Consider the following 17,990-nt stretch of genomic DNA (forward strand, 5'->3'; position numbering starts at 1 on the left):
TATTGTGCCACGTGGCGTACGCCGCAAAGCAAACATGAAGTATCAAAGCATTCATATTGAGTTCTTTTTCTTTGGGTTTTTGTGGTTTTGGTTAAATTAATTTCAAGAGATGGAGTGCCGTCATTCCTGATGTCACACAGGAATGTTAGCATATCATGCTAGACCAGGAATAGCAAACATCAAAGGTTTGATTTTGGATGTTAGATTTTCACCACACTCATTTCAAGAGATGGACCGCCGGCCTACATGAAGTCAATCTAGAATATTATCTTATCATAGCAGACAGCAGCTTGGCAAACAAATGATTCATTCGGGTTTGTGATTTTTCATTGGATTACTCTGCTCTGTTCTTCATGTAGTCCAAAAGATGGATCGCTGTCATGCATCACGGAATGTTAGCATATTGTGCTGGACCGTGCTGAATTGGACTGGTTTCTTGTTTTGATGTAACTTTCAACACTTGACGCAGTTAGACATGCATGACAGCACACAAAATGTTAGCATGTCGCAGAAAACCGTAGCACATCAAACATGAAAACAAATAAAACTGTATAAAAAATCATTCCCTGATATGAAATGCCATCATGCATAACTTCACACATGAATGTCACCATATCGTGTCAGACGTCAGCCCAGCAAAGAAAATAATCAATCTGGGTTTAGCTTTATCTTATTTTTTTTTCCACACAAAATCCAAACGATGGACCATCATCATGAACTGTCATCACGCAAGAATGTGAACATATTGTGTCAGTGATTGGTTGGTGGTTTTAATGTTTTACTGTTGTTGGATTATTTTACATTTACATAACAATATAGAACACTAAAAGTGGTACTCCCAATATTTCTAGGGGAAAAAATACTTTAAATCAAATGGAAGCCGGTATGACTAACTTTGTTATACTTTGCTCCTCCTCACACTCTAAGACCTCTTGCGTGTCAGCAAGAGTGCTGATATTTCATTTCTGGCCGATTGGTTTTGAACCCAAGTGCGGGACACTGCATCTACATGCAATATTCATTTCCAAATGTATTCATAGAAGCCCAGTAAAGATGTGCTAAGTGCCACAGAGGTACGTCTACTCCGCGATAATAGGCAGTTAGAACCCCAATATATGAGCGCGAGTGGACTTTATGAATGCATGTGTGTGTGCAGTGTATATGGGACAAAGTCGAAAACTGGCTTGATACGCTTAATGCTGTTATCAAGATTTACAGTGATGCTCATGTGGGATGCATGGCCCAAAAAAATGGTGCGATCCGTGTCCCAATTAGAGAGCCTAAGGATCATGGTTGCACACACAGACACACACAGACACACACAGACACACACAGACAAACATGCATTTTCTCATACAACCTCAGGTCTTGCTCTGTCTCAGACATTTGTGCATATTCAGTCTTCACAACTTTGACACACTCACATATACATACGTGCATGGACACAAGCACACACACACACACGCACTTTTATGTAGGTGCACAGAAGCACAGTGTTGCAGGAAGAAAGAAAGTGCTCAAATGGTGAAAATGAAAGAGAAGAAAGATTCAAAAGATTTAGGAGATGAAGCAGCTCGACACCATTTTTGCATCATAGCTGACCTTTTTCGAGCCTTTAAATATGTGTATGTATATGCACTAATCACACACATACACATACACCTCGGACGCATATGTGTCTCCAGTAAAGCAGAATATGGGGTTTTAATGATGTAGCCGAGCAAACGTCTCCCAGTGCGAGTCTCAGAGAGACCAATTGGTGCGCGCCATTCGCCAATGCGCATGCTTACTAGCGCACATTAGCATAACACTCATACTTTAAAAAAAAAAAAAAGGATGTTGAAATGTGACATCTGGTGCGGAATTAATGGTTCAGTAAGGGCGTCTAAGAAAAAAATGGAGTGCATTGCTCGGGTGTAACCAGCAGAGGCACTCTTGATTGGCCATTGACTATCTTACTGAAGAAGAAAATCAGGTCAGCTATGGAAAAGTGTTCTATATGTTCATTTCACGGAAGTTAACGGATGAATCAATGACAATTAAAAAACATGCATCCACTTTAATATGTAATATAACCTGCTATATTTTACATAGTATGGATTAAATGTATGTATTAAAAATAAAAATAAATGGTAACAATTTTTTTTAAAAACATGAAAACTGCAAATTACAATATTGGAAAATAAAACCAGTAATAAGTTGATTTAATTAATGAGTGTAATTATTGCTCTTTTATTAATTTTAATGAAACTGGAAAAATTAGCAATTTGCTACTAGACCAAACTACAAACCAGTTTTTAGTACATTACAAGCAAAGATACATATGATATACTGTGATGTATCACATCTAGATAGAGTATTATGGTATGTTCAATTTAAGTATATGACGATAAAGGTATATTATATTACAATGTTCCTTCATTATTCTGCATATTTTTAGTATGTGAGAGGAAACTGAAGTACCCAGAGAAAACCCAGGCAGGTAGGCTGGCTTTGAACTGTGAAGCCCGCGTGTGACGGAGATGTGGGACCCAGTCACCCACCACCCATCCGTTCTCAACACTGCTTATTCTGTCCAGGATTGTGGGCCGCTGGAGCCTATCCCAGCTGACTTGGCGCGAAAGGAGGACTAAACCCTGACCTGGTCGGCAGTCAGTCGCAGGGTGTATATAGACAGTGACAACCATTTGAACACACATTCACACCATCATTGAGTGGGAACTGAACCCACCCTGCCCACACCAAATTCAGGTAAGTGGACCACTACCATCAGTGAATTGTATTGTATTGTATTATATTATTCATATATACTCTCTAGGGTCACGTGCGCGAGCCTATCCGAGCTATCTTCGGGCACGAGAGGGGATACACACTGGAGTGCTCGCCAGCCAATCTATATGATATACTATATTAAATTCATTTCATATATTTTTTCCAACATAACTATATAAGACTGATATATTTTCACAAATACTATTTTTTTTAAATTTTATCAGAGTCTTTTATGCTTGAAAATAATCAGAATATTTTCTCATAAGTTACGATTTGTTTATCATCCTTCCAACTAATAATGTAAGGAATTAAGTCAAAACACAAAGGAACACAAACACCACACATACCGCAGGGACCCACAAGTACGGGCATGTCATGACACATACACACAGAGACACACACACACATGCACACACACGCACACACGCACAATATAATGTATTCCCTAAGCTGGAGACAACAATCAATGTCAGACAGTCACAGTTCAATGAGCAGACTAAACAATGTTGTTCCATTATTACTGTCTTGTTTAAGCAACAATGCCCGTACGACACGGAAAATCAATACATTGCCACACAACTCTGTGCTTGTGTGTGTCTGTTAGTCAAACTCAATGGAGCAGCCAACAAAAAGGTCCATGATGATTAAATGTCCACTTAAGCAAACCTTTCAGGCATTTATGTATAAGTGTGTGTGTTTCTTTTCCAATATGTCACTCTCTCCAGATGTTTTATTTTCTACTCTTACACACGTTACTCATTTTTTTAATTTCATTAAAAAAAAAGCAGACAACAGAAATTTGTAACATTACGTTTATCATCTTACAACTGCCTTTTTCTACAGATTCTAATTAGATCAAAAGACAAAATATGTGTCTTATTTGAGGGAGTTGGGAAATTATTTTGACATATTGTTAAAAAAAGTCAACTTAATCAAAAACTAATTGACATGTAAACAAATCCACATTGATAGAGGTGCACATTGTAATTTTTCTACCAATTCTACCTCAAAAGACAACAGTTTCTATATCACGGTTTTTTTTAACTGTTATTTGATCAGCTGTAACACTGTACTTTAAAAAGTGATGTGTACCTTAATTACTAAACGTCAGAACTTTATCATGTCGTCACACAGTTTTGCACCCAAAATCATTGTCGTTTTTCTATTGATTCTAACTAAATAAAGGCCAAGTAAGACGTAAAATGGGGGATGTGCCTTCACTCACCTGGAGATCTAAGACTCACATGTCAGAATGCTGTTCATCGACTTCAGCTCAACATTCAACACCATCCTTCCCCAGCAACTCATCCTCAAACTCGACCGGCTGGGACTCAACTCCTCCCTGTCCAACTGGCTGTTGAACATCCTGATGGGGAGACTCGAGGCAGTTTGTGCCAGCAGCAACACTTCCAACACCTTCATGGTGAATACAGCTCCCCACCCTCTCCTCAAGGATGTGTGCTGAACCCCCTCTTCTTCACTCTGCTAGCCCACGACTGTGTACCCACATCCCGTTCCAACCTCATCAAGTTTGCAGATGATGTGACTGTGGTAAGCCTCATCAACAACATGGATGAGACAAGCTACAGAAGTGAGGTGAGCTGCCTGGATATGTGGTGCAAGGACAACAATGTCCCCCTGAGCGTGGCAAAGATCAGAGGGTACTTCAGGAGAGGGCACACCCAGCATCCCCCACAAAGCATCAACGGTGATGCTGTAGAGCGGGTGTGCCCCACCAAATTTCTGGGTGTACACATCTCCAAAGACCTGTCCTGGACTACTAACACCACACAGCACTTGCTAAAAAGGCCAAACAGCGACTCTACTTCCTGCAGAAACTGAAAAGAGACAGAGTCCCACGCCTCATCATGATGCCCTTCTACAGAGCGATGATTGAGCGCATCCTGTTAAGCAGCATCACCGTGTGGTACAGCGCCTGCACCACTTCCTGCCCCAAGACACTGCAGCACACAGTGAAGGCAGCTGAAAAGATGATGAGTCTCTCTCTCCGCTTGCTTGTGGACATTTATTAAACCCGCTTCATCCTCAAGGGGACCAGGATCGCAGGTGACCCACTTACCCATCCCACTGCCGCTTCAGACAACTGCCATCAGGGAGGAGACTGCAGAGTCTTCGGGCAAAAACTGACAGGCTCAAAGCAAGTTTTTTTTCCCCACCAGGTGATCAGGATACTCACTGACCTCTGTGTTTTGCCCCATTACACCTCCAACCCCACCTACCACTACTCATCACCACTGACTCCAGAGTCTAGAACATAAATTCAGCTCATGTAAAAACCGCACTTTCAGCACACTATTTGCTTTACTCTTGCAGCACTGTGTACATAAGCCAAATGATTATTCTGCTTCACTGTTTAAAAATGTCTATAATTTATTGTACTCTCAATAATACTCACCCGTGTAAATTGTGTACATTGTCGTTCATGTCAATAGCAGACATGTATGTATATATGGGAATTGCAGTTTCTCTTGTTAACTTAGCCATATTGACCATATTGTTTATAGTATAATGTACAACAACAACTTTCTTTCGGCTTGTTCCGTTTCAATGTACATATTTTAGACATAGCAGTTCATCCATCCATTTTCTGAACCGCTTAGCCTCACAGGTTTGTGGGCCAGTCGGAGCCTATCCCGCCTATCATCGAGCAGGAGACGGGGTATACCCTGAACTAGGTGCCAGCCAATCACAGGGGTCATGGAGACAGACAACTGTCCCGCTCACAATCACAGCTACAGGCAGTTTAAAGTATCCAATTAATGTTGTATGTTTTTGGGTTGTGGGAAAAAAAATCCGGGTGGCTGGACAAAACCCAAGAATGCACAGGGAGAACATGCAAACTCCACACAGGCAGGGCTGGGATTCGAACCTCTGTCCTTAGAACTGTGAGGTCAATAGTCTAATCGCTTGTGCCACACTGCTGCCAGAGCAGTTTATTTTGTGTTTAATTTTTTTAACCATTTAGTTATTTTATTACAGCACTGCAGGTCTGAGTGGAATGCTAGTCCAGGTATGTTTTTTGTCATCTATGTATAACACATCTGATACTAAAGTGACTTAAACTAAAAAACATGTTTGTGTTCTTGGGGACATTTGGTCTATTGTTTTTCCTCAACCAAAACATACTCTATATACTGGCATATTTATTGACCTATAAATATCATAAATTTAGCAGATGACAAAAAAAAACTTTGTATCATTGTATCTAAAAGCATTGTCCTTTTTCTATGAATCCTAAGCTCATCGAAGAACAGAATCAGCCTCCCTTAGGACGTTCAAGCTATTATTTATACAACCCAAAAACTAAAAAACTCAAATGATCAGATGCTGATCCAAAAGATTTTCAGATGCGTGAAAGTTTGGCGAGTTGCACTACAGACAAAAAGGCAGCATGGGGGCAAGAGGAGGAAGCGGCGCAAACAACAGTAGGAGGATTTGGACGGGCTGCGAGGCGACATGGGCATAGCCTTGGCTTGACTCAGCTGCTTTCTCCTTCTTTTTGGAGGGATGACATTTGTGAAGAAGGGTGGAAGGAAGGAGGAGGGAAAACAACTTTGTGTCTTCTTTTTCATCCTTTTTTTGTTTTGACTTTCTCGCATTTCTCCCTCAGGAAGTTCAGAGGAAGCGGGGGAACAAAAAGTGGGGAAAAGATGAGAGGGAGTCCAGAGGCGTACACAACACAAATGGAGATGGACGGCGCTTGGAAAGAGGAACAGAGGACTTATTTTGTGTGCCTTTGATGTGGTGAAATAACCCCACAGTGACGGTGACACAAGGCTGTGCAGCTCACAGACAGAAAAAGAAGAAAAAAAATCATGCAATATGCATGAAGTCATAGATCAAATTTCATTTAAGGATGGTCACATGCCAACCAAGAACGCTCTTGAACATAATGCGGCAATGATGAACGGCACAGGACAACAACATGTTGTGCGGTCCAAAACGACGACATAATGTGGAAACGTTTTGTGTGTTCAGGTCCGCAAATGTCTTCCAAACAAAGAGATTTCATCATTGAGCCGTTTGTATGATTGTATTTGTGATAGCAATAGAATATTTGAGAATTCTAACATTTTCATTGCCTTGGATTTACATATTTATAAGAAATAATATATTGAAATTTTCCATATTTTCAAGGTTTTCTTTTTAGAAAATAGTTATTGGAAATAGTGTATTAGAAAAAAACATGTTTGATTTAAAAATGTTTTGAGAATGTATTTAATTTGGGAGAATTTACATTTTTGCAAACAAAATTGTATATTATGAGTAAAAAGTATATTACAGAGGAAAACAACTCAAATATTTGGGGAAAACTGATATTTTTAAAAATGGGATAATTTCATGAAAGAAATATCTGAAAAAATGGTGTACAGCCTAATCTAGAGATAACAAGTGAAAATATATTCATGATTATGATTAATGAAAGACTACTATTTTCCAATTAAAATTATACATTTTTTAGAAGAAAATATATATTGTGCAGTAAAATAAGTATTATATTTTTGAGAAAAATAGTAAATATAAAATAGTATTTTAAGTGTTGGATATTTTGGGGTAGAAAGTTGTAGATTTGTATGTATTTATATCTTTGTATTATGTATATTGAGGTCTATTTTTAAAAAGCACTGTGAAAATGTATTGTCCCCCTTCTCAAATTCTTAGATTTTTGTTGGAGAATTTCCTACTTTGTTTAAGATCATTGAAAAAAATCAATTTCACACTAATATTACCGAAGTGAACTTAAAGTGAATGGCATTCATTCCATATATTTAAAAAAAAAAAAGTATTCAATTACCTGGCCCTGTGTGAAAATGTAATGCCCCTCTGGTTGGCTGATTCTCAAGAGCAACACCAGAAATCAAGCGGTTTTTTTTTTTGTTAGTTTTTTTTTCCTTGAAGTGGGGGAGGGTTAACCGGCAGTGAGTCTTTCACATCACTGTGGAGATATTTTAGACCACTCTTTCTTGCAGAAATGCTTGAACTTTGCAAAAATGTTGGGTTTTCAAACATGAATAGTCCTTAACAGCCAGCGTGGTGAGATGCGAGTCCGACCTTGAGCGTGACGAAGCGTTGAAGAAGATTGCTGCCGTTGTTTTGAACAAACAAGCAAGCAAGGAGAGGGAACATTGTTTGGATGCCATCAGGATGGCAGGGAAGTCAATTTGACATGCTAAGGAGGGGAACATTAGCAAACAAAATTAATAAAAAGTGACACACCAGCTTCACTTAATGCGTTGTTGATGGGATCATGTGTGTGCATGTGTGTGTGTGTTTGTGATTGGCAAGCCCGTTGAGCCACATTTCATTGGACAAGCAAAGCGTTATTGTACCGCGCAGTACACCAGCTGTGCCTTAACGAGATGATGATGATGATGATGATTATGATGATTATCGTGATGATGACGGCCAAATGGTTGATTCAAAAAGGGGAACACAGATAGTAATATCCGATTGTGTGTCGAAAGCCTTCTGGAATTGTTTTGGTAAATCAAGTTTTATTGTCCTTGAATGTATTTAAACTGTGGCCTGTAGTGTTGCTGTGTCTCCAGATTCCATAAAAATAAAACACATAGAACCATTGAATTTGCCAAAAAGGGTTGATTCAGTCAGTTAAGTTGATTGGCGAAATTGGTAAAAAGGGAATCCCTTTTTTGTTTTGTTTAACTTCTCAAGCCTCCCTTTTCATGATTTCCCCCAAAATGGCTGCTTCAAAACAATTACGAGTCAATTCCAGGCACGTTTTTGAGACTTATCTGTTCATCCATTATTATAGATATGTCTATCCAATTTCTGCTGATCGATGAAATTGGTGTCAGGGACTTATTTTTTCTAACTATGCAGGGGGGCATTCGTGAGTGAGGTGATTCATAAAAATGTAATAATAAATGAATAATACAGAAGCTTTGGTGGACCGGTCTTGATCTTAAAGCAATCTACTGGAGAACAAAGACATCAAAACACCACAAAGTGTAGTGAAAAAAGTTTTTTCCCCTGACCCAATAGATGTCAATAGGTGTTGTAAACTGGGAGGGTGAGGAAGGTTCTGAAACATGCAACACAAAGTCTGCGTAGGTGGATGATCAATGAAAACAAAGCAAAGGTGGATAAATGGTGCGAAACAAGCGCAGAAAAGGAATTCAGCAGGTTTACTTTTAGGGACAAACTACTGAGTCGCCATGTAAAATACACCTCTGACTTTTTGAGGCTGTGTTCTTGTGGGTTGTAATAAGGAGAATAGTGTTGTCAGTGTTACCATGGTAACCCCAGTTACTTTAGTTGAGCTATAATGCTGTGTAGCTGGGAGAATTTTTGGCGGACTTGTTTAGGCGCATTTGTTTCAGTTATTTACCTTTTCGGTCCTGTCTCATCTGCCAAAAAGCAGGAAGTAGCATGAAAATTAACATACAACACGCCACTGTTTTTTTTTCACTTTTGATCAAGGAATCTCTTTTTTCCATTAATCACAAAAGTCACCCCTTCCTTGTCATTCCAAAATTGTATTTTGGGTGTTTTTGTGTTCTCAGCTAAGTAGGAAATATTTATTGCATAGCACTTGATAATAGTAAAATTGGTGTTAAATTTGTGTTCACCACTTCATTTGTTAATAAAATACTTGGATCAGCCACGACACAGAGGATACAAACTTAAAGATGTTATAAGAAACGAGGTTCATCAGCAGTTAGAACTTAGATTTATTCTCTCGACTTCTTGAAACTCCATATCTGTGTCACTTAAAATTAGGTTTGACACTAACAGGATTTTTGGGTCTGAGCACCGATCCCACCACAAGATGGAGAAATGACTCTATTTAAATGACCTGTTAATTTACTGTATATACTTGTGTAAGTAATTGTTCAAAAAGATATTTATTTACAATGAATTATGTATCTTTGCCATCTATTTATTCCAGTGAGGCATTTTGACAGAACGAAATACAGTGGTACCTCTACTTAAGAAATTAATCTGCTCTGGAAGTTGGTCAAAATGTGATTTTTTTGTAAGTAGAAGCACATTTTACATGTAGCCCAATCTTTTCCAATGACCAATTTTTTTCTTGTAGTCAGATCCACCCATTACGAGTCATCTCTCTCAGCCGTCTTTTCACTCCCTTGACGCTGACATTGTTTTTTTTAAGTAATTTTATTGGCTGCCAGATATTTACAGTACAACATTAAAAAAAAGACAAAACATAAATACTACTATATAAAAATAAACTAGCTTTTAGATTCAGATATACTGTGCATGCCACTGATGGGAGTAAATTTCTTTTGTTGACATCATTGATCGGATCGTTGAATTATGACATCAAAACGGACCGTCCGATCAGTAAAAAAGCCAGTTATTTGCCAATCCGATCAGGTCGATAAAATCGGTGTAAAATCTACTTAAAATGTAATGTATTGTTTAGCATTGTATATGTATTTGTCAAGGTAACATCAAAGACACTTGGACAAAAAAAATAAATAAAGAAGGGGGAGCCATAGCCAATTATTCCTGACTGGAACTTTATTCAACTTTCCAAAATGAAATCTCCCTGTTCTTTAATAACAGAGCAACTCCATATGAAATCAATGAATCTGCAATAACAAAATATAAATAAGCCCATAATAATCATGTGGAAAAATAATATTCTGATGTTTTCCATAGTTTCAGCGTCAGTCATCCCTTGTGTCTTTGTTTATTAAAATTGCAATAACCGAGTTGAGGGAGACAAACTTTTAGATTTGGCCAGCACAGACACGGCAGTGTGTCATAATGTTATTCACGCGACTTCTTTTTTCATTCGGCTTCATATTAAAGCGACCTCCCAGTAGGGAGCCGGCATTGACAAAGTTCACATTGCACATTTTTAATCCATCACCCGGACGGAGAACATCATTAGGCCGAGACACGCGGCGAGTGAAAGCATCTACATTTTGTGACGTGGACTAATTTTTGTCTACCATCACTTTCAGGACTTAATACGGTTTATTTTGATTGTGTGCTGTGGTGATTATCACAAATACCTCTTAATCATCACACGTAGTTGCACATCTGCATATCACAAAAAGATTATCTTACTGGGTTATTTCAGGTCCTACTGTTAATTTCTATTGGGCAGTGATGGTTCTAATGAAGACTATATGTGATATAGAGAGTCGATACGATAAACCGGTCAAACAATGGCCTGTGGGCCGTGTACAGCTCGCCATCCTTTCGTATGTGACCCAAGGCATGCACTAATAATGAACGCGACCATAATTTTCCCTGCCTCAGTATATCGTGAATTTCCTAATCTCTCAGATCCAAAGACATTGGAGGGCATGAGAATTTCCTCTCCCATTTCCGTCTCTCATTTGTTTAAAGCGGAATGAAATATGATTTCTCTTGTCAGGTATTGACTCTTTGTCTCTGTGCGGGTGGGAAGCCAGCCAAAGCAGTGACAATTCACTAATGCCTTAATACAAATTCAATATGGGCTGAGATTTTAAGTGACCTTTTTTGTTGAATCTGAGTTGTAAACATTCATAACTATTCTTTTTCTACTTCTATTTTCAAAAGAGTACTTTTATTGGAAAGCTTGACAAACAACGAAATCGACTCAATATAAAAACAATGAAGTGATTAACTTATAGAAAGCCAAGGGCCATAGTTCACTAAATAACGGTCAAGAGCCAGAATTTGCAGATGGCGGTCAGGTGATATGAGGCACTCAAAGATGAATAAAAAATAAAATTAAAAGTCAAGAATAAAGAAACACTCCATAGGTTTTTAAAATTCACAAGAAGGAATAAATATAGCACAATAAAAAGGCAATTATAACTCACTTAACTTTCTTAACTCAATTCATGAAATTCGGTTTGGAAGCAGTGAAAAATATGAACTATCATAGTGGGTTGGAGTAACATCAGTGACTCGACCGGCAGCCGGTCTAAAAAATGTCTGCAGATCGACAAATTTACATCACATAGAGCAGAAGCTTAGAAAAATATAAATCTAAAAAAAAAAGTATCTTATTAAGAGGGCTGGTTATGGTATATCATCTTCAATATAATAGTGAATGTTGCTTTAAAGGGGAAATCCAGTGCTTTGCATGAACAATGTATCCAATAGGTCATGTAATATGTAATCTATTTTGACAATGTGATGTTAAATCCTCTCGCATTTGATAGTGTTTTTATCGACAATTACGAATTTTCAGGGGCACTGCCATTTTCGCGATTGACATGACTTATGACCTCAGTGGATTTCATCTAGCTGAGAGTTTGTTGTTAGCCAACTGGAGAAGGGACACAGACCACTGATGTACGTGCCGGCTTCTCAAATGAGGCCAGTTTAAAAGCAATACAATGAGAAATGACCGTTCTGTTTCCATCGTTCATATATACACTGGGTGATTTATTAATTTTGGATAACATTTACAAAGAAAACTGTGTGCTGTCTGCTGGTGAGGCTAATGAAGCAGCTAGCTAGCATAGCTATATATGTGTAGCATATTTCACTACTACATCCATATATACAATCATCCACCGCTTTACTTATTGCTATGCGACTGTATTACCAGTGTCAGCTGCTAAACTTGTCATGAATTTAAAAAAAAGTCATTTCAAAATTATGAGCATGTGTGCGTGTGCCCGTGACTTTAAAGCTTGATCTTTTTTCCGCTTGACACTTCATAAAAAACACCTAGTCATGTGGAAAGGTTTTAAAACTTTGATGAGAAAATCTGCAAAACACACTCAGAAAATCCTCGCTGAGTCATTTAGCAAAGAATTTGACAAAAACGAGTAAATGTTGGCAAGATTTAAGGGACGCCATCAAGTACTGTGCATTTCTTTCTGCAGTGTTCTAGTCAAAACGTAGTAGGGAGGTTAATGGATTTTAGCATAGATGTTTCTGTAAATTTACCCTTCAGAAAATTGCTACTTTAACAGACAGTGTCACAAATATATACAAACGTACAAACATCCAATACTCACAGTCAGATAGTCTCCCAACTCTCTGGGAACGACAACTATCGAAACTACAAAACCTACTTCTGTGTTACATCTCTTCCAGTAGACCTTAATATTGCCCAACATGTTACAGCACAACGTGGTACTACAGAGAAGGCTATATCTGGAGTAGGTTGTATACTGCACTAAAAACCCATAAAGAAAACTTAGACATGACAAGGGTGCACTGCACACTTCAGAGTACACACACTATCAAAATCCACTCGACAATGTGTCCAAAAAAAGAAAAGAAAAGAAAAAAACTGTTTGAACTTATCTAGCTTGGTACAAAGACACACTTTGTCGCATGTGCACACCAGCACACACACACAAGCACACAAAATATTAGCTCCCACTGGTGTGGGCAGCCACTCAGGGAGCAGTATATTTTCCTCAGCGGGTGACAAGACCACATGTAAGCACTTTGCTTTGATTCATTTCAACAGCATTCTAAAGTCGCTAATGAATATGGGCAGCGCGTTGCTGAGAAGGCACATTTTGTGCGTGTTTGGCATTGTTATTTCCCCGGAATTATCCATGCACACATTTTTTTTTTTCTTTTACTGCTCCCCACAGAGGAGCACCGTGGAGGCGTGGAGGCCAAGAGGTGAGGATCACTTCTTGCTTTTAAAACAAAACACACTGAAAAAAATCCTCTTTAAGGAAATCTTTTGTTCTGTGGAGAAGAAGGTGATCTGTAAAAGCGAAGCTTAGGAGGACGGGAAGTGCGGGAGCCAGCTCGGAGGCGGCTGCAGGCCTCCTAATTAATCACGACGCCTCACACGCAGACAGGAAATAGATTTGAAGAACCCAAATGGCGAGGAAGAAGAATGGTGGGCAATGGCGTTTGAATTCATCACAGTGTGTTTATGCGTCGCTCACTTTGAAAATTGTAACCTGAAGCTACGCTGATAACGCAACGGAATTTGGAGTATTTTTGAGGTCATGGGTTTTCATTTAATTTGTTTCATTATCGCGGGTTTAACACTTGCTACATTTGGTCCTTGAGGGACTTGGTTGAAATGAGCTGTTTACTAATGAAACAAGCATTACCATTCCTAAGTGTATTGGCTTTTCATATAATTAACCGCTAAAGTTGAAGAAACTCCGATTTGGAGCCATTTGTCTCATAGGAAATGGAATTCATCCGTAACAGGGTCAGGGTACACCCACCAGAAAGCCTTTCCCAACCAGGGAGGAAACGGGGACGTAATGTTGTTCCATGACCAAGATTGAAGCTCCATTTACTCGTACATCAAATCAAATTTCCCCCTTGAAAGCAATTAAAATTAGAGGTGCAGCAATGAATCGGTAACGAATTGATTATCAAGTAACATTTTGTGATAATCATTTAGTGATCTTGTTTAACTTAAAATTGTCTAATTGTATTGATTCTAGAATCAAAAGCAGACAGATTTGTGGTTCTTCAAAATGAGACACAATAATTAACATTTTTGCCTAGTTTGGGACGTTATTATAAATGTGCAATTCCATGATTTTCAAAATTTTTGGACTGCGCCAGCCTTTTTGGAGCTTAACTTTTTCTGAACAGTGAAAATCGGAAACCAGGGGGGGGATAACCCAGGACCCTGAGTTTGAAAACCACCGGTATAATTGAATTATCACTTTGAGCATTTCTGTACTTTAATTTTTAAAAAACCTGATTCATTAACTAATCGACAAAAAAAATGGATTGATTAATTGATTACATTGGGGAACACATTTTGTTGAGTTAAGTCTGACAGCTGTTTTTAACTCATTTTTGGCTGCGAATCCACAACTGACTTCAGTATTTCTCTATCATGTCACATGTTTGAACTAAAGAGCCTTGTTTTTCTTAAAAAAAAACTGTATTTAAAAGATATGCTTGGTTTTTTTTTTTTTAACTTTTCAAATAAATGACAGGTGGCACAGTGGATCAGCTGGTAAAGCATTGGCCTCACAGTTCTATGGTCCCGGGTTCAATCCCGGCCCCACCTGTGTGGAGTTTGCATGTTCTCCCCGTGCATGCGTGGGTTTCCTCCGGGCACTCCGGTTTCCTCCCACATCCCAAAAACATGCAACATAAATTGGAATGTCTAAATTGACACGAAGTGTGATTGTGAGTCTGGCTGTTAGTCTCAATGTGCCCTGCGATTGGCTGGTGACCAGTTCAGGGTGTACCCCGCCTCCTGCCCGTTGACAGCTGGGATAGGCTCCAGCACTCCCCGCGACCCTCGTGAGGATAAGCAACAAAGAAAATGAATGGATAGAAATAAATGAAATACTTTGAAACAGGAATGAGTGCATTGTTTATTTAACTGTTGTTTTACAAAGGTTATATGGCACAAAATCCCTTAATTCCCACTAGCTTTTTGTTTGTGTTTGTTCTCTATTGTGACTGCACAAACAAGTTGCCATGTAGCTGAAGATGAGTCCAATCAGAATCACTTGGCAAGTCTTACTGGAGCTAATCAGTGGAATTTTGCTTATCTGGAGGGTAAACTTAATGTGGAGAAAAATCTTGACGTGCTAGGAAAAAAAGTCTGAATACAATTTTGAAACCAGCATGCCAATTTTAGTGTTTGATCAGTACAAAAATGTAATAGAATTGTTTTTTTTCACATTGATCCCCAGTGTAAAATAATCATTAGTTGCAGCCCTAATTCAAGTCCCATTAATCTGTTCCAGCCGCAAAAAAAAATACCACTGTATTGTTTGTTCTTAACCGGAAATCGATAATCAGCGATCGCTTCAGCAAAACTTCTGCAAGCCAAAGAAAACACGACAGCACGAGGCTGTAAATGTGCACCCAGGAGTTCATGAGAAATGACTGACACCTCATTTTAAGGATTGCGAGTTAATATACATACACAGTTCCATTTTCCAAGCCGCTTATCCTCACAATCAAAAAATGGATGGATGGATGGATGGATGCGTGATACTAAACAACCAAGTCAGGGATGGGATTATATAAATTTGCACTTTCATGACGTCACAATAGTCCAAAATCGGAACGGAACAGTTCATTTTCTCAAAAGGGCAGTTCACAAAAGATAGAAATAGATATCAACATTAAAATGTTACTTTTACATAGGCTGTTCCTTTTAATTACATGAATATCCCCCCAAAGATGACATCATGTCAAAGCGGCATCCACCAAAAAGTAGATCCATCTTTTTTTTTCTTTGACATCCTATATGACTACAATTTCTTTTTAAGACACAGTCAGACATGTACACACACACACTTCTTTGTGTTTGTGCAGACGTAAGCGCCTCTGAGGTAAAAGTGGTGATTATCGTAATTATGGTTTCAGGTTTTTTTTTTTGCATACTCCTTCAGATGGACCAATGGAGTGCCAGTTTTTGCTATGTGAAAAAAGTTCCCAATCCTCTTCTCCAGAGTCACAACCAGAACAAATGTGTACAACGCATCCCATCGGCCTTCTTCAAGTGAGAAATCTCATAATTTTCTCTGGGAAGCGGGGTCCCAGCCGCTCGGAGACCCCCGTTTCAATCCCCTCACGTCACGCCTTCATTTGTCAATGGGCAGGCTTGATTGCATATTCATGATGAAACAAATAAAGACCCTCGTGCTGTGACACACAAACATCACCTCTGCCAAAAAAAAAAAAAAAAAAAAAAAACATCCAGTAGCCATCTGCCAAATCGTACGTGTCAGTGGGAAGTGCTCCGACCCAAAGCCAAACAGACTGGATTTCCAGCCTGGTATATCTAATTCCATTGCCTGAAGTAACTCTCTATTTCCAAGTACTGCATATTGTGTGTCAATGTCTGTACATTGGAAATGACCACAAGTGTGTCGTCAACGGTCAATGTTTGTATACGCCATTTCTAGAAATGTGTTAATTTTGAGCCGTGCATTTGATAGCTCGATCTTCAGTGAGGACTTAAAACTAACACGTGGCAGTCATAGAAACCATTGTGACACAAATATACAATATGATAGCAAACAACAGTGACACAAACATCATCTGGAGCAGTTTGCAAACAATATCCATCGAGTAATACAAAGAATAAATAAAAACATCATGCTCACCAGATACTAATTATTAATTATATTAACATGTGAAGATTGCTACAGATATCCACAGAGGGGAAAATGGTGACATTTTTGTGTGCTAGCTGGTAAATTTGATACCTGACAAAGAGTCCATTGCTAATATACTGTACTTTCTGGCCTATAAGCCACGACTTTTTTCACACGCTTTCAACCCTGCGGCTTATGCGATGATGCGGCTAATTTGTGCATTTTTTCTAACGGCCGCAAGGGGGCACTTGAGCGGAAAAGGTAAGAGTGAGACCAGTGGAATATATGTGCCAAGGAAATTACTTTTACCGGTATGTTTTTTTTTTTTTTTTAACCGGTCATGTTAGCGCTGTGCTAGCATGTTCCTGGTTTGTTATTGCCGCATCTCAGTGATTTAGTTATGTTTTTTTTTTTTTTAACTGGCTCTGTTTAGTGCTTTGCTACTGTGTAGCTGCTGCGGCTGTTTTTGTTTTTGTTTTTTTTACTGGTAGGTTTTTTTGTTCTTTTTTTTTAACCAGAACTGTTCGTGCTACCATGTTGTTGTTATGTTGAGCTAAGCTAAGGTATTAAAACTTTGAAAACGCTTTCTGTGTACCACCTTTCTTTGCAAATATCTCGTGTTTCAATGTTGGTTTCAATGTGGGCACTTCCAGCTTTTACAAAGTTGCGGCTTATGTTTGTACCAAATGGTATTTCCTTTACAAATGTATTGGGTGAGTTTAATAATCGAATGCGCTCTGTAGGCCGGAAATTACGGTAATTTAAATGACATCGGCTATCACTAGTGATTTTGTTTTGTTCATGTGCCACATAAACATAGTGCAAAAACAAATACAGAGTTGAGAAATACAGACAATACACACCCCGTAGCTCATTGGTTAGAGCACTGGTTTGGTAAGCCAGGGGTTGTGGGTTCGTATCCCCCTGGGGGCCTCCACTCCCTGAGAAGGGTTGTCTCAGGGAGGGCATCTGGTGTAAAAAATTGTGCCAAACAAATATATGTAAGAGATGACACGCTGTGGTGACCCTGAAAGGGACAAGCTGAAAGAAACAGACACACACGTTTGTGTTCTTACCACATGTGTAAAACAAGTACAACAACAAAAACCAAACATAAAATAAAAATATATAGCTACTTTAGCCTGATTCAAGGCCTGGTGTCTAAGGATGAGCTGGGGAAAGGACAGGACA

At 38.8% G+C, this 17,990-nt stretch overlaps 1 protein-coding gene and 1 long non-coding RNA gene across 6 annotated transcripts in view; one reads left to right on the forward strand and one right to left on the reverse strand.

Moving 5' to 3' along the window:
* The window catches only part of LOC133499170 (netrin receptor UNC5C-like), a 259,981-nt gene that overhangs the window by 219,667 nt on the left and 22,324 nt on the right, over nucleotides 1-17,990 (reverse strand). The window lies entirely within an intron of this gene.
* LOC133499433 (uncharacterized) lies at nucleotides 13,108-14,683 on the forward strand. Its single transcript, XR_009794658.1, has 3 exons — nucleotides 13,108-13,182; nucleotides 13,344-13,374; nucleotides 13,455-14,683. It is a non-coding gene; the product is annotated as an uncharacterized LOC133499433 (long non-coding RNA).

Source organism: Syngnathoides biaculeatus, chromosome 4 (assembly GCF_019802595.1).
Source record: "Syngnathoides biaculeatus isolate LvHL_M chromosome 4, ASM1980259v1, whole genome shotgun sequence".
In the NCBI taxonomy this organism is placed as follows: domain Eukaryota; kingdom Metazoa; phylum Chordata; class Actinopteri; order Syngnathiformes; family Syngnathidae; genus Syngnathoides; species Syngnathoides biaculeatus.